This window comes from Lytechinus variegatus, chromosome 6, assembly GCF_018143015.1.
Source record: "Lytechinus variegatus isolate NC3 chromosome 6, Lvar_3.0, whole genome shotgun sequence".
NCBI classification, from domain to species: Eukaryota; Metazoa; Echinodermata; class Echinoidea; order Temnopleuroida; family Toxopneustidae; genus Lytechinus; species Lytechinus variegatus.
The window spans coordinates 31,841,576-31,869,035 of NC_054745.1; the positions used below are offsets into that span (position 1 = coordinate 31,841,576).

At 35.8% G+C, this 27,460-nt stretch overlaps 1 long non-coding RNA gene across 2 annotated transcripts; it reads left to right on the forward strand.

Annotated features, from left to right (window-relative positions):
• The first annotated feature begins 8,066 nt into the window (after positions 1 to 8,066).
• Positions 8,067 to 26,737, forward strand: LOC121417376. Of its 2 annotated transcripts, XR_005970344.1 has the most exons (4): positions 8,067 to 8,326; positions 21,525 to 21,619; positions 24,125 to 24,471; positions 26,568 to 26,737. It is a non-coding gene; the product is annotated as an uncharacterized LOC121417376 (long non-coding RNA). The 2 variants fall into 2 exon arrangements; XR_005970343.1 differs by lacking the exon at positions 26,568 to 26,737 and having other exon boundaries at positions 24,125 to 24,563.
• The last annotated feature ends 723 nt before the right edge of the window (positions 26,738 to 27,460 follow it).

A 27,460-nucleotide genomic window follows, 5' to 3' on the forward strand; every position in this document is an offset into this window, starting at 1 on the left:
TGAACAAAATGTTCTTGTGTCATGTATGAGTGGTTATACAACTGAAATTTATTTTTATCTATAATATACAACGCTGAATTTAAGAGGCTTTTTATTGAGAATTTAAATAAATGCTAATCATTTAACCAGCATATTTCATGTCATGTCTCTTTTTCATTTTATTTTCTCTTTTTAACATGTCCTACAGGATAAAACGCAATGGCACTCAGTGAGTTCACCGTGTGTTCACCATGCGTTCATTGTGTTTATTATCTGTTCACAGTGAATGTGTCCAGTGTGTTCATTGTGTTTACAGTGTGATTACTATGTGTTTATAGTGTGTTCGAAGTGTGTTACAGCGTGTTCAGTGTAATCACAGTTGGTTAAAGTGTGCTACAGTGTGTTCACAGTATGTTTAGTGTGTGTTCAGTCCGTTTAGGGTGTGTTTACGGTGTTCGGTGAACGGTGTTCACGTTGTGGTCAAAGTGTGGTTACTGTGTCCACAGTGTGTTTAAAGTGTGATCTATTTGTTTGCAGTGTGTTCAGTTTGTTTACCGTGTGTTCGGTGTGTTTACTGTGTTTTCACGGTGTGGCCACAATTTACTGTGTGTTCCCTGTGTGACTATGTGTTTACTGTATGTTTACAGTTTGATTACGGTGTGTTCACAATGTTTTTACTGAGCTTTTATAGTTTGTTCAGTGTGTTCACGGTGTCTTTACAGTTTGATCAGTGTGTTTACCGTGTATTCATTGTGTGTTCTGTGTCTTGATAATGTGTTCAGTGTGTTCACCTTGTTTTCACAATGTGTTCACACAGTGGACTATGTGAAGAAGGGATTCGCATTAAATGATCTAGTTCAACTATAGGTCAAAACAGTGAAGATAATTTCACTTCCTGTAACATTATGCAGTGTGAGTGTCCATAGTGTGTTCACACTATGTATTATGTGAATATTTGCTCACACTGTGGATTATGTGAATATGTTTTCACAGTGGATTGTGAATATATGTTCCCTTTTTGGATTATGTGAATATATGTTCACTTTTTGAATTATGTGAATACATGTTAACATTGTGGATTATGTCAATATATGTTCACATTGTGGATTGTGTGAATATATGTTCACATTGTGGATTATGTGAATACATGTTCACATTGTGGATTATGTTAATATATGTTCACATTGTGGATTATGTCAATATATGTTCACATTGTGGATTGTGTCAATATATGTTCACATTGTGGATTGTGTGAATACATGTTCACATTGTGGATTATGTGAATACATACATTGTGGAGTATGTGAATCTACGTTCACACCGTGGATTATGTGAATGCAAGTTCATATTCCGGATTGTGTGAATACATGTTAACATGGTGGATTATGTCAATATATGTTCACATTGTGGATTATGTCAATACATTTTTCACAGTGTGGATTATATTAATATTTGTTCACATGTTGGATAATGTGGAGAAGTGATTCACACCAAATGATCCAGTTTAACCATGCAGGCTAAAACCATGAAGATAATTTCACTTCTTGTAACAACTGAAGTGTGAATGTTCATTGTGCATTCACACTTTGGATTATGTGTATACATGTTCACATTGTGGATTATGTCAATATATGTTCACATTGTGGATTATGGTATTATGTGTACACGTTCAAAAATTATACAATCAATCGTTAATATCTATTTTACTCTTCACATCTCTAAAAGTGGAATTGTTCACAGTATGGATACATTGTGGATATCGTGAATATGCAATCACATCATTGAATTTATGCAGTGGAGCCGTGAAGATTACTTCACTCGGTGGACACCTCTACAGTGTGAGCATTCAGAATGTGTTCACACTGTGGACTATGTAAAGATGTGATTAACACTGCTCAATGCAAATGATGAAAATTCAACAGTGTGAACATAATGTCACCCTGTGCACAAATCTACTGAGTGACGAATTGTTCACACGACACATTCAAGAAAACTGTAAATCTATTGTAAATGCCAGTCAAAGGACAGTGGAAATATAGGTCTTTGTCGAAAATTGGTGAACCGGATCAGCAGTTAGTCCTAAGTTTCAGAGCTGATTATAATTTGCAAATTTATTATGCCGTTTGTCCAGAGTTTAGGACGAAACTGCTGATTTGATGTCCGAAATTTCAGACAATAGGCCCGTATTCTGAAGTCGGGTTTAAAGTTGAGGTTTAAGTTGTGGATAGCCAATTGTTACATAGATCACTAACAGTAGAGATATCATATTTCAGCTCATTTGGCTCTCAAATAATTCATAATTGTCTAGGATTTATAAAAAGATGATTGTCTTCACCATCGATGAATCTGGAAGAGCACAGCAAACATATATAAGAAACAGGCAACTTGCATGCACAGAGTAATATGCTACAAATGATTATACATGTAAATTCATCTCGATGTGTATTCCGTATAGAGTAACCTGTATCGTCCAATGTTTTATTTTGATTTATGTCACCCTTTTTATTTATTTTTTTTTCGTTTATTTTTTATTTTTTATTTTATCTCTGTTTTGTGATTTTACTACTTTTGAACTGTTTCAAACCATTTCCAATTACCTGTAAATATTGTGATTATATGTGATTTTGAAGACCAATAAAACACATAATAAAAAAAAAAAAACAGGCAACTTATTAAAAATTTTGAGACTCTTGGTTTCCCATATTTTCAGCACAGAGTTAGACCGTGGTCTAAGATAAACCTGACTTCAGAATACGGGCCAATGACTTCTTGAAAACTTTTTTATTGTTAAGATAACGAGCTATCATGTTTTTTTATTATTGTTTTCTGTTTGTTTGGCCAGGGACAGAGATTCCCCCCGCCCTTTATAACCATCATTTTTAGCGTGTAAGTTCGTGTGTCTACCCTAACTTAAAAAAAAATGAAATGTGATTGTGTAGGAGCGCATTGAGTAATATAGTAACTTGAAGGTGGATACGTGCGCTATATACAAATCCTATGTTATTGTTATTACTATTATTTCTATTATTATCATCATCATCATTATTATTATATAATCTTGTGATAGATTTTGACATTATTATTCAGAAAATGATATGCTTTCTTGCTTGTAAGAATGTCGTTGTTTATAGCCCCCCCCCCCCCCTCCATTAACCATTAGTTTGTACGTCAGCAGTGCCTCTATATCTATTGACCTTTAAGAAGACACAATTGCCTAGGATAGAAAGCTACCGGTCAAATGTGGACTTTGTACAGATTTGTTCTCATTACCCTCAGACCGCCTAATACAGTGTAAATAAAAAGTATTTTTTACTCCTTTTTCCACCCTGATTATAATTTGCATTCATTATTATTTCTGCTGTCTCATACTGACCCGATCACCCTTTTTCACAAATTAAGTAAACTTGATGAAAGAAAATAATGAACAATGGCGTACTAGAGAGAGAGAGAGAGAGTGGAAAGGAAAGAGGGGGCAAACTTTCGAGCAATGTTCGAGGGCTCAAAAATCTATGGAGAGAAGCGAGCAAGCAAAGGTTTCGTAACCCTAATTACCACAATAAGGCTAAAGATATTCGTTCGACCCAACCAATTCGATTTTTTTCAATTTGATATTGCTGATTGACAAAAAGTGTATGAATATATTTGAAAGTTCAACACTTATTCTTGAAATGGTAACTACTGAACAAATTGGGAAGATACATCAATGAATTTGGAATTATTTTTCGACTAGAGGAAGAATTGAGGCTATTTTACTATTTCAGTCAGTAAATTTAATCTGGCTACAATACCCTTCTCTGGTCAGATATGGAATTTCAGATACATATATCCTCTCCAATGGTAGTGAACATTTGAACCTATACTATCACGCTTAATTTATAGGAATTTTTCAAAAGTGCCAATATAACACACATTTAATTGCAAATGTGTCATGAGAAAGAAATTATCTGGGGTTTTTTTTTTCTTGATCCAACTCCTTCTCTCGTCATTTTTGTTTATTCTTTGATTATTCAGGGAGCAGACCGAAGGGGATTCTACATTTCATCAAACACATTGGCCCGTATTCTGAAGTCGGGTGTAACTTAAACTCAGGTTTAAAGTTGTGGTTTAAGTATGGACAGCCAATTGTCACATAATCACTAACAGATCATACTTCAGCTCATTCGGTTCTCAAATCATTTACTAATTGTGTAGGAAGTATATATAAATGATTGTCTTCATCATCGATGAATCAGGAAATAGCACAGTAAACATAAGAAACATACAATTTGATGAAATTTTGATACTTTTGGCCTTCCACAACTTTAAACCTGAGTTTAAGTTAAACCCGACTTCAGAATACGGACCATTGAAACTATCAATTTTGAACCTCTCGGCTACCTACAATCAAACATGTCAAAAACTACAATATGTTGTAATCCCTTCGTTCAGGGGCCCGTTGCAGAAAGAGTTGCAATCAATCGCAACTCTAAAAATCATGCGCAAGTCCCGAATGCGCGTTGTTGATTGGTCGAAAATCAAATTGCGCGTGATTTTCAGAGTTGCGATTGATTGCAACTCTTTCTGCAAAGGGCCAGTTCAGTTAAGTTCGAGCTATTTGAAAGAAGGAACAGACTGGGTCTATGACTCGTCAACAGTGTGACTGTTCACAGCGTGTTCACATGGTTAAGGTTTACTATGACTTGTGAATAAGGGATTCACACTGTTGAAATGCTCAGATTTTACAGTGTGAAGGTGATTTCATCTCGTGTTCCGACACTGTCAACATGCACGCTGTAGGACGTACAGGCGTCCTTTCCAGAAGTGATAATACAGATAATGATGGGATTGTCGTAATTAAAAAAGCAAATCTTAGGGTTTAATCAAATTGTTACAGGAGTAATAATACTCCCTATCCTTACGGGGGGGGGGGATCAGTGCCCCGAGTGTCTTCGCAGTGTGGAACACGATGTGAAATCACCTTCACACTGTTAAATTGGAGCATTTCAACAGTGTGAGTCACACGGATGTCGACCATGTGAACACACTTTTCTTTCTAGCAGGGATAATCACTTTTCAGGAAGAGAGGGGGGAGTGCACTTATATCGGAAAATTAATCCTCTTGATTTTTCAAAAAGATTATAGAATAAATAATTCAATTATATTGGTGAAGGTTAAAGGAAACTCCTGTAGAATAAGATATTGTGATGACTTAATATTTGGGGCAGTTGCTCATAGTCCTATATGATCTTGGACGAGCAGCTGCCGTTAATGATATTTTTATGAAGAGCTCAGTTGCAAAAGGGATAGGTCCATTTTTCATCAAATTTTTTCTAAATATATAGATTTTTAGTAGCTCTATAAGATGATACCAAAGAAAATTTGAAATTCACATTAAAACGACGGTGATTGAAAGTGGCAAAGAAAAATCACTTTTTTTATTCAAAAGAGAATGGATTTATTATAAAAGGAAAAATTAGGTCCACAATGATAATTAAAAAAAAGAATATTAATAATAAAAGGAGAAGACAGGAAGATTTCTTTTATACCCAATTTTATGTTCACATTGTAGGGTATAGGGTATTATGAAAATTCAGTTTCGCATAAGAATATTGCAATATGGGAGAAAAAAAAAATTATGGGAGTCGACCTAACCCCTTTTGCAACCAAACTCTTCTGAAGAGGTCACTTGTCAAAATGGGTTAGGTCATTTTTTCATAAATTTTATTGTTTTCTGTCTCAAACCCTATAGACTTTTAGTCGCTATGATGATACCAAAGAAAATTTGAAATTCACAGTACATCGTGAATGAAAGTGGCAAAGAAAAATTACTTTTTTTTGTTCAAAAGAGATTGGATTCATTTCAGTGCAAAAGGAGTTAGGTCCACAATCATAATTTTTGTAGAAAAAAATATAGAAAAAAATAAAAACAGGTCGATTTATTTTCCACCCAATTTTATGTTCACATGATCGGGTACTACATCATGACAAGTTAGTTTATCATAAAAATATTGCAATAAGTATGAATGAAAAAACATGATTTTTCTCGGAATGGTCTAAAGTGGACCTAACCCAATTTGCAACCAAACTCTTTATAAGTAATTTCAGTTTCATGTTTCATTTCATGATGACTCAGTTTTTAGTTCATGCAGGAGAGGACGTGAAATACTGAAACAAGGCCGACAACAAAAGTTTTCCAGAAAATGACATTTATTTAATAATTAATTAGTTTGTTTATTTATTCCTTTATTTATCTATTTATTTATTTACTTATCATAATGGTTAGTTTCGGTCATGTTCGCTCATTTGGTTTACGTAGCAGACGATGCAGCCTGCTAGTTTATCCTAGATGTATACGCAGACCCTCATCAAAATCGATTTCGTACTCTATACTACTAAATATTTGCCCTCTCAAAATGTAGCTATATTATAGATATCAGTAGATAAAGGTGTATAGCACATGAATTTTGTTTGGATTGTATTTATTGTTCCAAATGAACAATGTAATCAGTTTGAAAAGAGAAGGTCCAACATAAAAGAAACATGGGGTATGATAAATATTGCTTTGAATAGGAGGAGTCTTATGAAAGATATAACCCAAATCCGTGAGGGAAATAAAGTTTTAGATGAGAATGAATCTATATCCAATCACTTTAATGAATACTTTGGAAACATCGGACCAAATTTGGCTAAGAAAATTCCTAACGTAGAAAAAAGTTTTCATAATTTTTTGAAGAACAAAAATCAGAATTCAATATTTTTCAATCCAACCAATTCATCAGAAATTTTACGAATTGTGAAAAATATGAAAGACAAGCGAAGTATGGGCCATGATGAATTTATTAATTTTTTGCTAAAAGTCTAAAACATATCATAAATGAAATTACTGAACCTCTAGAGCACATTTACAATTCTTTTATAAGTCAAGGTGTTGTACCCGATGCAATAAAAATCGCTAAAGTTATTCCGATATTGAAAAAAGGTGATCCTTTAGACTCCAATAAAATTAATATAGGCCAATATCACTGCTATCGTCAATTTCCAAAGTGTTAGAAAAACTTATTTTTGATCGTACTATGTCGTTCTTTGTAAGTAATAATGTTTTCGCAGATTCGCAATTTGGTTTCAGACAAAAACATTCCACGATACATGCAATTTTACAATTCGTTAAACATGTTGCTTCCGCTAATGACGATCATTGTCATACACTCGGAATATTTTTGGACCTAATTCTATTTCACAGTTACCCGGTAATGTTTACATTAATAATACTGTTATAAATATAGTTGATTCGTTAAAATTTCTTGGTCTTATATTATTGACAATAAACTTTCTTGGAAAGAGCATAATTTGAATTTAAGTAAAATGCTTGCGAGGAATGTTGGGGTAATCAATAAAATAAAATCGTAATTTCATATGCATATTTTTAAAAGGTTTATACTCAACACTTATACTACCTTATCTGAACTACGGTATACTTGTATGGGGTAATTCGTTTAATTACCAACTGGATAAATGGTTAATTCTTCAAAAACGCGTATTGCGAATAATTTGCCATTCTGACAGGTTAAGTCACACAAACATTTTATTTTTCACCAATAAAATATTGAAGGTGCATGACTTATATAATTTCTTTTTAGGGTGTTTCATGTTTCAATTGAACTCAAATGCTCTTCCTCATGTTTTACATCACTATTCCAAAAGATTCAACATTTGCATAGTTACCCTACCCGACAGTCGTCATTCTTTCATTTGCATAGGTTGAGAAGTACTTAGGAAAACTACGAGAGTGTATACCCACCTGTTTCACCAAATGACATCAGTAAACTTATGTAAAGAATTATGATTTTGAATCAGTATAATACAGATGAATTAAATAATTTCATCATTTAAATTATAAACATAATCATCACAAAACGGAAGAGAATTTTAATTCTTACAAATTAAAAAAGTTATCAGTTAATGACTGTGCAAGTCTGTAATTCTGCGGGTGCAGTACCTTTTTTATACACAGAGAGAGCATCGAAATTATAATTTGAACCAGTTTATAAATGTACGATTGCGTACTGCACTAAAGCGCGCGCGGCGCGCGCTGAGTGTCATCCAGCCAGGCCGGCCAGCTACCCAGCACTGCACTGGCGCCCAAGCACGCCGCGCCGCTGCGTCACAGCGGAAAAAAGGTTTTGTCCCGGCCGAAACTGCCGGGTGACCGACCAACCATACTCCGTACCAACTACCATCCTGCAGTTTTTACTTCTTCTTCTGGAAACAGTACAGTCCACCGTCTGGTAATTGTCGTACTGGTACTTCGTCTTACAAATCGGGAAAACAGGAGTAGGCCTACAGGACGATGTAATTATAGAATTTAATGGTAAGTACCGGTATGGAAGTTTCAAATTTCCTAAAACCTGTCGAGATGTAGACCAAAAAAGCTTCAGTCTCTGTAATGTATTTTGGTTGTTCCGCTGAACTACGTTGGCTCCAGGATTACAGTAAAATGTCAGAAATTGTTGAATAAATCCCCAGAAACGACGGTTAATCCTGTCTAGTCGAGATGGTGACTGAGATACGTGATGATGGTGCCCCATGCCATGTCTTTGCTCCAAATCCATTACTTTTACTTTTTAGTTTTTAGCACGCAATGCCAATAAATGAATAATTAAATGACTGCACTGTGACTGTCTGAAGTCGATTTTTTATAGCCTAGGCCTAATTGAGTCATCATGGTGTGCGATTCCTCGATGTTGAGCCGGGGAGCGCGGAGCTATGCCTATGGCATGTATTGTACACTAGGCCTAGGCCTACTTTGTAGTTTATTGTAGGCTCCCGTAGCCATACAATGTAGCCCAGGCCATGCCATGCCACCGCGCACTGAAAAATCAAGCCATAGTGTTGACACCAGAACTGAGATCCAAGCACGCGCGACCCAGGCACTAGCTAGAAATCCACTGCCAAACGCGGTTCATGGTACAAGGTTAGTATACATGTACTAGATCTATCTACTATTATACCTCGCAATACGGTACAGTGTACGTGTGAGTGATGACTACATGATATAGCATCTTTTAACAATCATATTTAGCATGCATCACCTTTCACGATTTTAGGATTGGATGAAGTTTTATCCACAATTTGGGGCTTTTTGGACATTCCGAGCAGTCAATTTCTTTCGCCTATCCGCCATTTTGATATCCTGCTGTATACATGTAGCTTCGCGTTCTGTTCGAACGTAGAGGGCAGGAATGTTACATGTAGTTGCGCTTGTGATGTTTTCGATTCGATCGAATGGAGTCGAGTATAGTCACGTCATGATGTTTGGATTGTCACGATCGATCACCCCACTTCTAGTATGATAAAAGCAAAGTGGGAGTGAGCTAGTATTTCGTTGAGATTTTGGAATAATTTATGTTGCTGTTCTGTGCAGTTTGATGAAAAATAAGTTTTCTGTGATTTTCCGTTTGATAAGCCACTTTCAAAGGGCCGTTTCCTTGAATTCTCTGAAAACGCGAAAAATCAGTCTGTGTCCCTGCATAATAGTTTTTATAGCGGGTATTATCGACAGAGAGAAAGATTATCGATATCGCTAAGTGGCAGAAACAAGCGATTTTCGACAGGACCATCGATAAACGGGTTATTAATAACAGCCTTCGTAGTGCACGTATCCATGTAGCCATGTATAGAAGTATTCATAAGTAGTGTTGAAATAATACAACATGTACACGTACATGTAGCTTCATCCGAAGCTCATTTAAAAATAGCATTATAGGTCCAAATAGCATTTCCAGTTTTACCACTACCTCCTGTATCACCTGCCACTTGTAGTGCACTCTCCATCCCTACCCTCACAATTCCCGGGGGGAGGGCACTGATCTACCAAAAAAGTAGTACATGTAGGTGTGTGCTGCGGGCGAGACAAAAAACGGGGGCCTTGGAGCGGGCTTATTGTAAAAAGGAGGGTCCTCGGAACGGGCTTCGGAACTATGAATGTTTGTGAAAACGGGGGTCCTTGGAACGGGTCACCTGAGTGTGAGTGCATATGCATCCCTATGGAACGTGCATGCAGCTAGCCTGGCGGTACGGGCGCCGGGTGCGCTAGCGCAGAGGCGATGGTCGGACAGGACAGCGGTCTGCGGCTGCTTTTCACCAAAAGTGCGGCTCATTGTAGCAGATCAATACGGCCGGAACGGCGTAACAGAAAATATGCGAAGCTTCGGAGCGGATTTCTGTCTTTTTTCTCGATAAGAAGAAAATGCTATGCTTTGGAGCAAATTTCTTTTTCTCACATATCAATTTGTTGTGTACAAAAAACGCTCTTATAAGGCATAGAAATGGGACGTTTGACGCACAGTCACTAATACGCGCCGCTGTCTTCGCATCGTGCAGGCAGTCTACGTGTATAGTGGCGGGCTGCTACATTGCGGTGCAGGGGTGTTCAACTTACATATCGTGAGCGCACTCAGCTGCGTGTTTTCACTTCTCCTTTCTCTCCTTTTCTTGTCATATTTCCTCGCATTACTTGTTTTCGTAAATTTCCCTCTCACTTTCCTTGTTTTCTCACTCCCTTCAGTTTTGTAACTCTTCTTGATCACTTGCATTCATTGGCACACCCCCGGTCAAAAATGGTACGGTCCTATCCAACATACACTCAAGTCGTCCTGTACGAATACACGCGCTGCGTTGCCTAGCTATGCGTGTGTACTGTGTACTATACTGTGTACACACAATGCCATCGGCTGAACCCGCCAAACTATAGTGACCAATTATTGCAAAAGCTTTTGCAAATGTGAAAAGTGACAGAGGTTTTTTTTATCCAATCAAAATCATTCTTAGGTATTCGCAATCTACAGCATTTTCTGCAAAATGTCTTTTTTTGATAGGGTCTATTGTGACGTATATATTTTTTTACAACAATGTGAAGTCGCACCAAACGTTTCGTTTCTCGCACTTGCCCATTGGCTCATGTACAAATGGATTTCCAAAATCATCAAGAAAGGTTCCAAAAACCTCAAAAGTGACAGAACTTAATTTGACTAAAATTAAATGAAAATCATATCATGTTAAAGGTGAGAATCTGCTCTATTCTATTCTGTTTTGATAGATCACCTTGTTGACGCGTTTGGGAGATATCTTAGCAAATCCCTAAAAAAACAGCGTATTTTCTATTATTCTCCATAGGGAAATAATTTAACACGCTACGCACTGCAAAAAAGGAGCGCAAACAAATTGATATGATAAGACAAAAATGCTATGCCTTGGAACGGAAATTTGAGTGTCAAAATGGGAGCCCCCTCCGCGGCACATACCCACTATGCATTATATACTGAGTTCCCCCTCCCCCCCAGGACAATTCCATATCACATTAAACAATTGTCCTCAATATGTAACCCCCCCTCCATCTCCCCTCTCCGGGCGTGCGGTGACGCAAACGCTTCCTAGATCTTTGTGTAGTAACATAGAGGGAAACAAACATAACCTCAGTATACACTTCCCCTTGTAGTGTATGCCTACCCAGGGAGGGGGGAGGCACTCAGTATGTAATGCATGGTGGGTGTGCCGCGGAGAGGACCCCCATTTTTACACTGAAATTTCCGTTCCAATTCATAGCATTTTTATCTCATTGAGAAAAGAAACAAAGAAAGCCGCTCCAAAGCATATCATTTTCTTTTTATGGAGAAAAAGGAGAAAGAAATCTGTTCCGGCTGCATTGATCTGCATTTTTGGTGTAAAGCGGCCCGCAGGGCGCTGTCCGACCAGTGCCAGTGCTTCCTATAACTATATACCGTGTAGTAACGTTCAGGAAAAAAAATGTATGCCGTGGAAGGTTGTTCTCATTGTCGATCATGCCATTGCATTCCAAAGTTATTTTGTATCCTCTATTACTATTAGAATCATGCAGACAGGCATGTGCGAAGACAAGGAGGACTGCAGACTGGGGGGGGGGGGGGAGACTGGCCATACTACGGCTCACGCCCCCCTCATGCCAAGACGAGAAATAAAGAGATGTTACAATTATTAGGAATTTATCTTGATCCATTCTTTGACTTCATCAAAAGCATCAATGCCAACTTCTAGCACCAGTATCTATAAAGCAAATAGTACCTACATTGTAGCAGCTCATCAACCTTGTGACAGACACACTGAGAGGAGATCATTTGGGTGTGGAAATGATTTACAACGACCAACAAAAACAGCGATCCATTCCAACACAATAATACTAGCCCCGAGAACCTCGCCACTTAAAGTGGAATGGCCCGCAGTTGGCTACCACCTATTTTTACTTTATGCCTAAAATTCAAGTTTTAAATATACTTTGCAAGGGATCAAGGACTTTTTAAAATTTTGAAGGAATCCCAACAAATTCCATATCATAGAAAAAAAATTTGAAATAAGACAAAAAATGATGATTAAATCAACTCATATTCTGAAATATTAACAGGGATATTTAAAATTTACAGGGGAAAATATGCAAAAAAATTTTCTGTAAAAGAATATATTGAGGGCCGAATTTAGTTACATTGAAGAGATGGACCCTATTGACTTTTTCTGAAATCTTGAAGGAATCCCAACAAATTTGGTACCATTTTAAAGCTTGTGAAGTAGGAAAAAGAATAGTGCTGAAAGGTCAAGTCCACCTCAGAAAAATGTTGATTTCAATAGAAAGAAAAATCAGACAAGCATAATGCTGAAAATTTCATCAAAATTGGATGTAAAATAAGAAAGTTATGACATTTTAAATTTAGCTTATTTTTTACAAAATAGTGACATGCACAATTTACTCACATATAAATGAGAGAATCGATGATGTCACTCACTATTTCTTATGTTTTTTATTGTTTGAATTATACAATATTTCAATTTTTACATATTTGACAATGAGGACCAACTTGACTGAATAAAAAATGTTCAACAATGGTAATTCCACATGTCCAGGGAAAAATAAAACTCTTCCACAGAACAATGTGGATAAAATAAGAAATAAATAATGAAATACAAAAGAAATAGTGAGTGATGTCATCAGTTCCCTCATTTACATACCCACTGTTTTGTGAAATTAAGCGAAACTTTAAAATATAACTCTTATTTTACATCCGATTTTTTTGAAATTTTCAGCATTATGCTACTACATGTAGTAGTTAGATTTTTCTCTTTTTATTCAAATCAACTTTTTGTTGGGGTGGAATCATCCATTTGAATCAACTCATGTAGATCTAGACCTAAAGCTTTAGTCAGGTTGTGCATTGGTTGTTACTCTGAACTATGTTGACTCCTCTCAAAGGGATTGACAGTGGAATGTCAGAATTTCTTAAAGAAAACCCCAGAAACAATGATTATTCCTGTCTCCTCATGATGTGTAATATTGAAGGAGATAATTACCTGTTTAAAGGAGAGTACAATATGTATGTGCAGATTTTATTCAGCAGCAAAAGTACAACTTACACAAATGCAATGACTGGGACTGTAATCCTTTGTAAAGTGCAATGCGCTGCTACGCGCGGCAAGGTATACTCTTGAATTGTATGCCCTTTTATTCATAAAACTTCAAAGTTGTTCATGGTATAGATTCTTATAGGGTTTTTCCTCCATGACTTTTGTAATATTTATTGATCTCCTGCTTGCTTTACATTGATGCACAGTTGCAGATACAAATTCTGAAAGTGGCATTTTACTTTTCTCTCCATGGAAGCGCCGTGGTGTGGCGGTTCTGACTCTCGCCTTGTAATCAGAGGGTCGTGTGTTTGAATCTCACCATAGCCTAGCGTCCTTTGACAAGGCATCAATCCACACTTTGCCACTCTCACCAGGTGTTAAATGGGTAGGCCTACAGTAGGAAACAACTCATTGTGGTTGGTTTAGCAAGTGTGCGCCTAACAGGCTGCTTGAAATGCTATGAATCCAGTGACTGGGTAATAATAATTGTGAAGCACTTTGAGCAGTCGTAGATTGATAAAGTGCTATATAAATGACAATTATTACTATCCTTACATTCTTCTATATTAAAAGTGTGTCTAAAAAATATACAAATTTGAAAAAATTAGGGTTTTATTTTAGACTAGATCATTGTCGGTCTAATGTTAGTCTCTAGACCCTCATTCTAGATCTAACGTTATATTTCGGTCATTTCAGCCAGTCATTTTGTTAAGACAAGTAAGATTGAAATTGAATCCGGGAAGACCGGACACTGCGTTTCAGAATTTTTTTTAAATTGCTTGATTATGCTCATGGGGAAGGGGGCCCAACAACAGCGTTTAGTAAACCTTCGCAAATTACCAAATTATGCGGATTGTGATTCTGAGACATGAATGAGGCCTGAGGTGCTGGCTGATCATATTACCCTAACATCAAAGGGAATGAAACCTAGACAAGTGGGCATGTGTGAAAACAGAAAAATCAAAGAATTAGACAATTTGAGAACGATCGGACAAATCATGAGAAAGTTATGATCATTTGAATATTGCGATAACTAATGCTATGGAGATCCTCCCATTGGCAATGCAACAAAGATATGTGATGTCACATGTGACCAACTACAACTTTCCCTTTTACAGAATTAAAATGCCCCCTAATTTTCTCTTATGGTTATATTTCATCTATGATTTACATGTATTCTTTGAATTAATCTGTATTACATGCCCTCCTACACTGTATGAATGATCTACTGATAGATGTGATAAAAGAGGCAGTTTAAGTGAGATATACATGGATACAAAAGTAATAGGAAAGTTGTTCACATGTGACTTCACAAATCTTTGTTGTATTGCTAATAGGAAGATCTGCATTAAAATAATGATCTAAACTAAAAATGGTCATAACTTTCTTATTTATTCAATTTTCTCAAATCTTTGTTGGTTTACTTCTTTGTTGTTTTTTCTATTTGGGCATAAGCTGTCATGTTCCAAAGGTTTCATTTTCCTTAAAGTCTTAATTATGCCTGAGTTAACTCTACCCAAGGAGTTGCTGCAGTCAAATGCCACATTGCCCATCTGTGTTTTACTGAGAAGTCGGTCTATATTTTTCAGTCTATTTCTGCCAGGATTTGCTACCCTGAGACTTGATCTGGCTTTGTGGCATCCTGTTCCTCCATAGGTCTACTAAAGTAACCCAGATCTATGAAGTGCATATGGGTTACTTAAAGTCTACATGGAGGAATTGCACTGCAGTGGTGGGAGTAGGCATCATACCATAAACGTGATTGGCTTGTGCATTCATATGCTCTATTTGCAATAGAAAAAAAGAATAATCAGCGAACTTGACATGGGCTACAGGCTTTGAATAAAAATAGTTGATTACATTTCATGCCAATAATCTGACAAATTATTTGCTGGTCACTGTATTCAAGTCTTTGTAAATGTGATAACTTCAGTTTAACTTATAACTTAGGCTCATATAAATACATGTACTAGCATGGATCCCATGAAGCCTTTTGATTTTGAGGTCAACGGTCAAGATCACCGTGACATGTTTTCATCTTACCCTTCTGAAGTCCTTGTAAACACAATAACTTCAGTGTAACTTTAATAACCTAGGCTCATATAATTTGGTGTGTACGATACTACATGTAGCATGGGTCCTAGGAAGCCCATTGATCTTGAGGTCAAAGGTCAAGGTCACACTGACATGTTTTCATCTCACCCATCTGAAGTCCTAATAATGCGATAACTTTTCAGTAGTTAACTTAACCTAGTTATAGGCTCATTATAATTTGGTGTGTATGATAATAGGGTCATTCCATAAAGCTCGAACGTACATTCGGACACATTTAAGAGCTGTATCTCCTTTAATTTGATAGCAGTGTTTTATTTATTTTAGTATATCATAACATGTGACCTAGGTTATCATTACAGCATGACAGGACCAGGCTGCAATATGAAGAATAGAAAATATGGGCAAAAATGTGAGGGGTCGGACGTACATCAGACAAAAGCAGGTTTTATGCTTTTAGATTTCATGTCAAAATCTCTGTGATTTTTGTGTTGCAGGTACTAAAATTCTAATATGAGCTGTTAGCTAAAGGATGAATCTTACAAGAAATGAAGCAAAGAAATTGATAGGCATTGCTTTGTTTTAGTTACAGGCTGATCTATTTGGGGTCGGACGTACACTTTGAAGGGGTCGGACGTACATTGTGCAAAATATTTGCACACTGTACGTCCGACCCCCTTTGAAGATCAGTTACTCAAAACATAGACATTCTAAACTGGATTTTTTTTAATATACACACTGTTTGGTTAGTTGTCTTTCACATAAGATGGAATTAACAAATGAATCTGATGCTGGTGAAGAGTTATGCTTGATTAAAGTTGACATGCATTCAGACAGTGTACGTCCGACCCCATACTGATTTTCTTACAATCAAGCAAAATGCACCACATATCTATTACAAATGAGTCAATGGGTTTAAACTGTTTCCATTTTTAGATCACATCAATAATGAAACAACTCAACTATTCACACAATGCAGAATACTGTTTGAACAATATTGATGCAAACAAAAAAAATTGATTTAAACCAAAATCTGTAAAAAAAAAAAAAAGACTAATGGCCTCCTATCTTTGACCTTTTGACCCCTAGATGACCTTTGACCTCATCAACACACACATGGTATCAACCAAGGATCATTTGTACCAAGTTTGAACAAGGTTGATGCAGAAATAAAGAAATGAGAACAAGTCAAAATTAAATGAATAACCCTTCACATTTTCTTAACTTACACCCCTATAGGCAAAAGTATTTAGTCTAGACATCCATGTATCATTATAGCAAATGGCAGATCTATTTCTCATAGAGGGGCAATTGCTGTACCTGAGATTGAGGGGAAGGGCAATTTCTACTTTTATATGGAACTTCTTTGTTTATTAAATTTCTCATGTATTTGTAGGTTTTAATTTTAATTTTCTTTTTTAATTTTCTGCAGGCTATTATTAAGTCATAATTACCACTAAATTCATTAAGTTATGTGATAATTTGAGATGAAGGAAGGCAGTTTCCATTGAATATGCACACAATACATAAATAAATCACCATTTCTTGAAGATGATATCATCAATTAAAAAATCTACACGTCAAAAATGTGAGGTATTCTGTGTAAATTGGTCTCAAAACTTGTGCAAGACTTCAAAGAAAAAACCAATAAAACTATACAGCGATATCAGGGTGTGTTAAATCCTATCAAATGTACAGCTGTAAGGCCTCCATGTATCAACGCACTGTCACACATGACGTTTCAGGTGCACTGCAAAAAAGGTTGGTGTAAATTTAACACCAGCCAGGTATCTACATGTACATGTATATCTGTCCATACTGGAGAGGTGTTAAAACAACACCGGTTTGGTGTAACTACGCTAACACTAATTTGGCATTTAACCAACACCAATCAGTGCAAAACCAATATTGGTTTTGATTCTTAAGTGTTGTTGCAGAGCTGCCAACCAGTACGTTTTGGGCGTATTTAGTATGTTTTTGCAACCAGAATACGTCAGTATGTTTTTTCTTTAAAAACTATGATTTTGTGAGAGAAAAAAATTGAAAAATAACACAAATGGGTTTTGAATCAATGTAATTTCAGGAAACTTTTTTCAATCATTTTGTTAAAACCAGTGCACATTACAGCTTGCATGCAGCTTGAGCGCCGCGATGAGCTTTCGCACAATGTATTTCATTATGAAATAAAAGTACATTTTTTTGGGAAATATGCATTTTTTTTGTTCACAGAATACAAGTTTTTCATTTCCAGAGGTTTGCAGGTCTGGTGAATGCTTCTGTGATGTGGACTGATATAGATACCAGGCTGGTGTTACATAAACACCAGTGTTTTGCAGTGTGGGTTTCTTTTGGTAATCAACAGTATCATATTTCTCTAGCCAACTGCTGTACTTGGCAATTTTCATAAAATTTGGCATGCACATTGGTCTTGAGGTAAAGATGTGCAAGATATATTTGTTGCATGTGTCAGAAATCATGTTGCCATGAATCTTGCTCTTCAAACCGCTTCATCAGTTTTCAACGAATTCTTATGAAATTTACATGTAACTCTCACATTCTTTTTTTTTATGCAGTAAAGATGTGTATTAAAGACAATTTGTGCAACTGCATTGTCAGAAATTTTTTTGCTGTGGTCATTGCAATTAAAGCCACAAACACAGAAAAACTGCTATTCTCAGGGTTTTGGTCAGGGTTCATCAAAAGTTAGCATCCACATTGGTCTTCAGCTAAAAACTTTAAAGCAATTCTCTATTCCAAATGTGTTTGAGATTGTGTTGCCATGGTGAGTGACAGCACGTTTCTGCCAAAAACCCAGGAAAATTACTTTCCATTTTACCATTGCTGTTTATATTTATCTGCTTCAAATCACCCATTTATAACCCACCTCTATGAGCAGAAACTCTAAAGAGAGTACTTCTACAGTATAAAAAGAAGTCTTCCAATGCAGCATTGTACTGTGCAGGTCTGGCATACAAAACTTGAAGTGCACACCATCATTTTGTTGGCCTAGCTTCTTGACCATTTATGAGTTTCACACAGGTTTATAGTCAATTCAATTGGTTAACAATTATTATTAAACCATGTCTACAGATCGATAATAAAACCAGCAAAAAGTCAATTCAATTTTCTGTCTTGAATTGGTTCATTATTTTGCTTTTCTTTTTCAAATGTTCTGCCCTTTTTATAGGCATATTGGTGTTGAGGAGCAGGAAAATAACAGGCAAAGAGTTGAAGGACTCTTGTATTTGGCAAAATAAACATTGGTGCAATGAGTCGAAACTTGGTGTCTGACAGTATTTCCCAGCGAGAGAGCAACTTTGTTGACCTTAGCATGAAAATCTGATATTGTGATAGATTTTGAAATAATATTCAGACAATAACATAATATCTTACCCTCCTTTCCTTTCTTTTTACAAATATCCTTTTTTTCCTTTATCGTTGTCAAGGAACATGAGGGACAGAGTAGAGGGACATGGCACCTGAGAATTCATTTGTCCATTATACAATCTATAAATTTACTTTTGTTGAGGATGTGTTCAACCCACTGCTCAATAGATTGAACAAACCCTTTAATGATACCATGTGCATACTGTACATGTACATCATATGCCAGCAATTCACTTTTTTTCATTTTTTAAATGCAAATAATGATAATGTGCCAATTTCTTTCAAGATTTGAATAATTTTTATACTACTGCATTAGATGTACATGCATGTATGTATTTTCACACAATTTAATTTAGGACCAATTTCAGGTAATTTTGTAGGTAACATCAGGGACTTGACAAATAACAGAAAAAAAAAGGTATACATTAATTCTAGGGTATTCTTCTAGATTTGAAGGGATAGTTAAAATTCAATTTTACATGCATGTACTGAATTTAAAACCAAAATATCACATTATAAATATAATTAAATATACAATGCATCTAGGACTACATAAACTCATATCAATTAGATTATGGCATGTACAGTGTTGTACATGTACATGTATCTGAATTGGTTTAGGACCCCTTTAAAAGCAAGGCTTGTGAGCGGGGCACACATACACTTGGCAGCCACAAACGCACCCATCCACACAACACATAAAACTGATCATAACTTTTCAAGAACTTTTTGAACATGGAAAGAGTTGTACTATTTTTTCATATCAACAGGCATACTGTTTCATTCTTTAATGCAGGATATGAAAGGATTTCAGAGTGACATTTGTTCTCGCAAAAGGCTAATGACCATGATCCCTGTGGCATGCATACATGTATTATAATGTATCTATTTGTTAGTTCTGGAGGGGTATTTTGTAATGTATACTCTTGAGGCATTAATTGTAGTTTGAACATAAACAATACGCAATTGAACGACAATGATGGATACATGTACATAAGTCGTATTGCCCTTTTCTTTAATAATTTCAACTTATCAAGATAAGACTTGAAAGTGTGTCCCCAGGCAACATTATAATATCTCAAGTATTTGTATATTGTTATCAGTATCATTTCAGGTAAATTCATTTTAACCTACAGTATAAATAACTACATGTACACCGCGAGACACCAGTTTATATACCGGTAGTGCAGACAGCATCTGGATGATTTTTCTAGGATTGTACAATATGTTTAAACCAAAGTAACTTTCATTGCTATTTCATGATTCTATTAATTTTTCTTTGTTAACATAATTATCCAAATACTACTAGGGACGCAGAACGTGGCATATGGGGCAAAATTTTTAAACTTTTGAACATGATACTTACAGTATACACCTGAACATTTTGACATGATACATGTACATGTATACACAGAACATTCGGCCACATTTCATAGTTTTTCCTTTGCTTTCTTTTTCTTGGTTGTGGAATAGTTTATTTTTGGGGGGATGTGCCCCTCCATTGAATTTCTGATGAAAGGATATTAAGAGTAAGTGAATTGTGGAAAATATTCATTTTTTTGGCTTGGCTTCATTAATTTTGTTATTGATTTCATATAATATTGATACTATAAATGGGGCTCAAATCTCAATATTTTACATACACTGTACACAGGGTCTTTCATGCAGGTGGCCATAGTCCGGAGGGTGGGGGCACAAATGAAATATTTTGACATTGGTTTGCTTCATCGTGACACCTTCGATTTGGGATACTTAAAAGTACATGCACATGTATGGTGATCTACATGTGTATGTTATGTATTTATGATATGTACATGTACTACAGTTCAAAACATACTTTATTTCTGTTGTGAGTCTTCTGAATATGCATTTGCTTGGCTGCAGTCAATCCCTCTCTTTCGTGCTTGAGCAGTAACCAGTAATGTATGCGGCTGGTGCCCCATCCCAGGCGCTTTATGCTGTGTGCATTTCTTCCCACTTGTATTTAATCAAGAAATTCTCTATCTCAACTGAATCTCAATAATCTCAATCTTCTCATAAATAACTGTCAGCGCATCCTTTCTGTACCACTATCGATGACTTATGTGGGTTATGGATTGTTTCAATATGCTATGGAATTAACTTCCACAAGACATGTGCAATATTTTTTGTCAAGCAGGACCTTCAAAATATTACTAAAAACTTGGTTATTCACATATATGTACATTGTATATGCTTTCAAGTAAATGAAGCTTTTCTCTGGCCTAACATGTTTCCATTTTTCCGTGTCTTTTGTTTATTGCACCATAAAGCATTGTCTCATGATGAACACCAGCGCTTTACAAATGTCCATTTTATTGTTTGTATTAAAGGATTTTGTAATGTTATATTACTGAGAACTTTGACAGTTTCACTCAAATGCAACATCTCATTGCAATACATTTTAAATTGTCCTCTGAAATATAAAAGTCAAATTACTTCAAAAAGTAACCATGTGGAAGATACACATTTTATAAATTCCTTAATTGGTTGATGAGCTGAAGTATGCATTACATATTCTATATTTCTAAGTCCCCACATTTTCTTGATTACATTGATCTTTATAGAAAACTTGATGTGTAATATGATTTTATGCCCCTTTTAGTTATGCATTTTTTTCATAGTGCATACTCACTATATCTTAATTTTTTATTTTCTTTTATTATTGATCTCTGAAATTTCAGTTGTTTCAAGAACTACCTGAATCAGCTGTAACACAGACAATGTTTAGCGTCTTGAGACCAAATAATGTTGAAGCTGACAGCGGGAACTATTTCAGGTATGTTCATGTAATTCAATTTGCCTTCCTTCAGGGATTGGCATGGAGTTTGCTTGTTTATTATATCGGAGCCTCGACCAACCCTTGCTGGGGATTCCTATTGTCCTGTATTTTTTGAATAATCAGTAAAAGATCTTAGTAAATTGCAATTGTAACAATAATTGTTACAATTACCACCGATCTTCCTTTGCAACAAACATTTTTATTTTCTTTGTCCTCTCTTTAGAATACATTACCTATTTTCTGTTAAGTTAAATGCAAATCTCTAAATGACTTCAAACGAGCATTTCTCCGGGACAAAACTCATCTTAACCACTGCTGCAGCTTTTCTATCACTGTAATGACTCACATGTAGTTTTCAACCTCTCTCTTTGTCTCTCTTTGACATTTCAATACTATTAATGATTATACTAGTGTCTTATTTACCCAGGGCAGCAACTCCAGTAAGGAAACTGTTCTGCCAGACATGATTTTATTATTGTTTGTTTCATTGGCCCCATAATATCAGATTTTGCATTGATCTGTAAATTACATGTATGGGGCCAATGAAAATGAGAATGGGTTCAATGAAAATGAGAAAAAATCATAATAACAGTAATGCTTCATTTGAACCCTCCATCTGTGAAATAAATACTGTACATGTACGTGCCTTTTTTTATTATATTTTATTTGCAGAGTAAAGTTGAGTTGAGTTGAATTTAAGTCATTTTAAAAGGGAGGTGTAAAGCCATCAGTTATGATCTATATTTATGGGAAATTTATGGTATTGACTTCATATTTCAAATGATTTTAAAGGTCTAGCACACTTAAACAATTTCATTTTAAATGTTAAAATATCATGTGTAAAACTAAACACAGTGTTGTGCTTTATTTCACAAAACAGTTCAGTTTATTTGGGGTGATTTGGAACTAAGACTAAAAGTTGGTGATGTTTCACATTTCCTATTTATATTTCATTCTGACAATTATGAACTATAACTAATGATTCATGTTTTAACATTGCTTTTGCATAAAGTGTACGTGCAGAAGATGAAAGATCCTTTAAATCTTGGAAAATCAAAGACACTGGTAATCTTTGTCCAATTTTTCTGCTCGAAATCTAATGCATGTTGATTGAAAAGCATTTTCTGACACAGGGCATCAGGCAACAAAACTAAGACCAAGAAACTGAACTGTCCCTTTGCAAATGATCACTTACGCCTTGGTAGATGTATACTGCCAAAAGCCTCACCTGTATGTTGTCATAAATATGCACATAATCTTTAGGCGGCGGATTTTGTCTATTTAAAGGTAAGAATCACGTTAAATGTCCGTCGCTAATAGGTCCATGGTACAATGTTAGAACATTGTACCATGGACCTCTTCGTGATGGTCATTCATGTACATGTACATTTTGATCGGAACTACAAAGATATGGACGGTTAATGTGAGCCTTCCTTTGATGCAAAGATAGTGTCCGCCTTCTAATTATGTGCATCTTAAAAGAAAACAATAGCGACTGTCAAAGATTGTTGGATTATTTACATACAAATTATTTACCAGGTTTGGATTTTGCTGGCTGATATCTGTAAAAATATGCCTTTGAAGGAACATGCTTCAGATTGGGAAATTGTAAATTCTTGATTCTCGAAATTTCACACACATGATTTCAATAACATTGAAAGATACATAATTTCTGCAAGCCATGTGCCATTTTCCTTTGTCATATCAGGAGGAAGCTTGAAAAAAGGGCTTATGAAGGATGAACAATCGATCACAATATAGCCTTTATCTGGAAATGTTTGTAGATTGTCCCAAATAAATAAAAAATTAAACTAAAGGTGTGTTCAATGTCGATTTTCAAATTTAAACAGCAACATGAATCATTGAAAACTAAATTAGAAATCACTGAACACAAACACGATCAGCGTTGCACTGTTCAGTGTTGAAAACATAAAGCAGTTTACGTGTTGATCGTCTTTAAATTTCCCTCTTTAGTTAGTGCAGCTTTAGTGCGCAGTTTGACCCATCACATGAAAGGTCAGTTCTGGCACCAGTTTGTGTAGGCTTCCTATACGAGAGCAAATTTAAACACGCTTCAAATCTCAAATTGTGTTTAATGTCCATTCGTGATGGTCAAGGTCGTAAAATTTGAGTTGATTGCGTTTTTAATCGCATCTTTTTCGATGTTTAAATTTTCCTTCGAATCATGATTTGAAAGATGTTTACTATTCGACCGGAAATAGAGGACATTGAACACACCCTTTGGTTCTCATTCTATCCATGTTTTGTAATCACGTTTTTTAATCTTGATCCATGTTGCCGATTAAATTTTGAAATGACATTGAACACACCCTATAAAGATCACCCTATAAAGTTTGGAACTACACATTGATTTCCAGGATTAGGGCAAATTTTCTTTGCATGTACTTTATGCAATATCAATGTCTAATACATGTATGTATTCATGTCACTTGGGCGCAAATGAGACAGCTGATAAACTACTTTCTAATTTCTTTTGACCAGGTCTGCAAGCTGATTCTTAGTGATTCATCAGGTATGACGGTGCTTATCAGAGGTTAATACCGAAAGAAAGACTGAGAAAGATTCCACTTAAAGCCAAACATAGAGGAACCATTTCTTTGGGTTGCTGTTCCCAAGGGCCAATTACCTCATGTTCATCAAGAGGTCACTGCTACATATTAACGCTGGTAGACAATACTGCTACAGTAGCAGAAATATTGTAGAGCATCTACTCAAGGCAAGGATTTCCTCATAAATGCTTGCTGATAGAGGAACTCCAATTACCTCAGAGGTAATGAAGGAAGTTAGCCGACTTTTTTCAATCCGTATCATCCACAGTGTTAGTCCAGGTAGGAGATATATCTTAATGAATAGAGTAAAATTTACTGAGCAAAATGCTGAAAATTTGATCAAAATCTGATTACAAATAACGAAGTTATTGGATTTTAAAGATATTCATTATTCCAGTGAAACAGTTCTAGGCATGTCTTCATGAATATTCATTAGGTGGACTGATGATGTCATATCCCCACTTGTTCTTTTGTATTTTATTATATGAAATTTATAATAATATGACAAATTTTCTACAAAGAACTAAAACAATTGGATTGACAACTTATTAAAGGGCATTAGTTATTTATTGCCGCAACTTCTTTCATCATAATGGAGACACATCATTTACACATGTATGAAGAAATGAAACAGTTATGACTTTGTGTAATAACATGAGAAAAAGGAAAGTGGGGATGTGACATCCACCCACCTAATGAATATTCATGTCAATGTACATATAACTGTTTTCACAAAATATTGGTAAACTTTAAAATTAAATAACTTTGTTATTTGTTATCCAATTTTGATGAAATTCTCAACCTTTTGCTTTGTGAATTTTACTATATTCATTTAGATATAGATATTTGCAGCCCGGACCATCCCTTTATTTTTAAAGGGACATTAACCCTTTGTACCTGATAGGCATGTGTTTGGGCCTAGCAGTGAACTTGCAAATACCCGATAGGCTGGAATACCGGCCAGAAGTCATGCGACTTTAAAAATATGGGTTCTAAATATCAGGTGATCTTTAAAAAATAAGTTCAACTTTCTAGTATGCATAGGGATATTTAGTTGATAATTTCAGCCAAGATCTTAGCAGTATTGATTTCTGAAGTCAATATGACCCTTTAAACTTAGTTGAGTTTTCGAAATATCATCATAACGTAGAGAGATTATGGACCTAGCTCATGAAACTTGGACATAAGGGTAATCAAGTATTACTGAACACCCTGTCTGAGTTCCAGGTCTAATGACCAAGATCAACATTCATTTAGAGTCAATTAACTTAGATTATGTTGGGGTAATCAAAACAAAATTTTAACCAAGGCAATTTTTTTTTAATGTAAAAAGCTTTTGAAATGGAATCACAATGTTGAGAGTTTATGGAACTTGGACATAAGAGTAATCAAGTATCAGTGAAAATCCTGCAGGAGATTCAGGTCACGTGATCAAGGTAAAATGTCATTAAAGGTCAATGAACTTTGGCTATGTTGGGAATATCTGTTGAATTACCATCATAACTCTTTCAAGCCTCCAAAATACCCCAGTCTATTTCAAGGTTAACCCTAATAAGACTGCATTTATCGCAAAACCTAAAGGCTGAATTAACCCCCCCCCCCCTCGACATATTTTGTGATAAATCTGTGCGAATTTTTTTTTATGCGCCACTTGTTGACTTTTTAAGTCGCGTGTATTTGCAACCTGGTGTGTTCTGACATTACGCAAACATTTTGCATGTGCATGCAGACTTTTAATAGCTAAACACCACAAATTTGTGTACAAAACTAATGCAAATAGTGTTATAGCCCAAATTCACAAATATATTATTATTTCTCCTTTTACTGATTAAAGGGCCCAGCCACTGACAAATTATTGGGAAATTGAATTAATATGAAATTTGCAAAAGGCCAATTGAGTTGCGTAATATAATCCGTCCATCGTGAGCACCCGTCAGACTTATGCGATAGGTTTGGACATCACAAATTTGACTGAACTCGTGATTTACTTCGGATCAGCAGTTCCAGTTTCCAACAATCCCAATTCCTAGAATCATAGCAGGTCTCTTGATTGTAAACCAAAATAAATAATCTCTGTAAAGTTACATGTTTCAAAGTGAAAACACGCAGTTTACTTCTGGTTGGTTAGTCTACTAAATATTGCTCTCCTTTAGACCTCCCAGACATGCCGGCGTCTATTACATAACATCCCCAGGCAAGCCTCCGAGTGAAAGACTTGAATCCCTCCTTTTTTTCTGAGATAAGCCTTGATTTCCCCATGATTTGTCAATGAAAGGTCGCTTTAAACTCAATCTAATGTTTATCCATATTTTATTGTTCGAAATAGACATCAGAAATGAAATTTCCGGAAATTTGTTTTGCCCAATTGATCATAGGCCTGCCAGCCGCTGTGCAGCGCCAGATCGACGAGGCTCCATCCCTTTGATTGTTGAACGCCAAACTGGGTAGCAGCAACTTCCATCTTTTAATGTCTTTTCATCCAACACGGCTGGGGTTTAAACTTTCGACCCCCCCCCCCCCCGGTTGTGAGACAGATGCTCTACCAACTGACCCAACACACCGGTAGGGAAGGCGGGGTAAGTTGAGCCACCATCCCCAGGCCAATAATGAATGAGTCAGACATTGTGGGGTGTCATGTATTGATGACCCATTACATAACCCTTAACCCGACCACATTTTTTTCAACAAAAAGCAATTTTTAGAGGGAAAATACAAATTTCAGCCAAAAAAGTAAAAAATGGTCTGAAATAGATCAGTGCTTTTTACTCACACTCGTCTTTAAATATAATGAAGAAATAAGAACAATATTGTTAGTCCAGGTATGGATTCTCATTCTTGTCATAGTCTTTTATGGATGCATAAGAAATCTGTTGATGTGAAAATATTGTATTAAGTTCGGACCTGGGTAATTTACGCCAGCCAACATGGCGCAAGTTGAGCCATGGTTATTCTTATGGTAATAAACTAACAAACTAACCTTAAAAGCCATTGATATGCAGGCAGAAAGGAGCAAATTCACATGACAGTTCTTTTACTTTTAGAGCATGTTAGTATTTACAGAGAATTAGCAAGTGAAAAGACTTTAAATAAACATTTTGACATGCTAGTTCTTCCCTCATACATTTTGTACATAGTTTTTATGGCTCAACTTACGCCAGAAGGTGGCACAACTTACCCCACAGATAGGGCAAGTTGAGCCATTTGGCATTGTTTTTTTTTCAAAGGTCACAATGACTTTCAGTGTGCTGGTAGAAAGTTATATATTGGT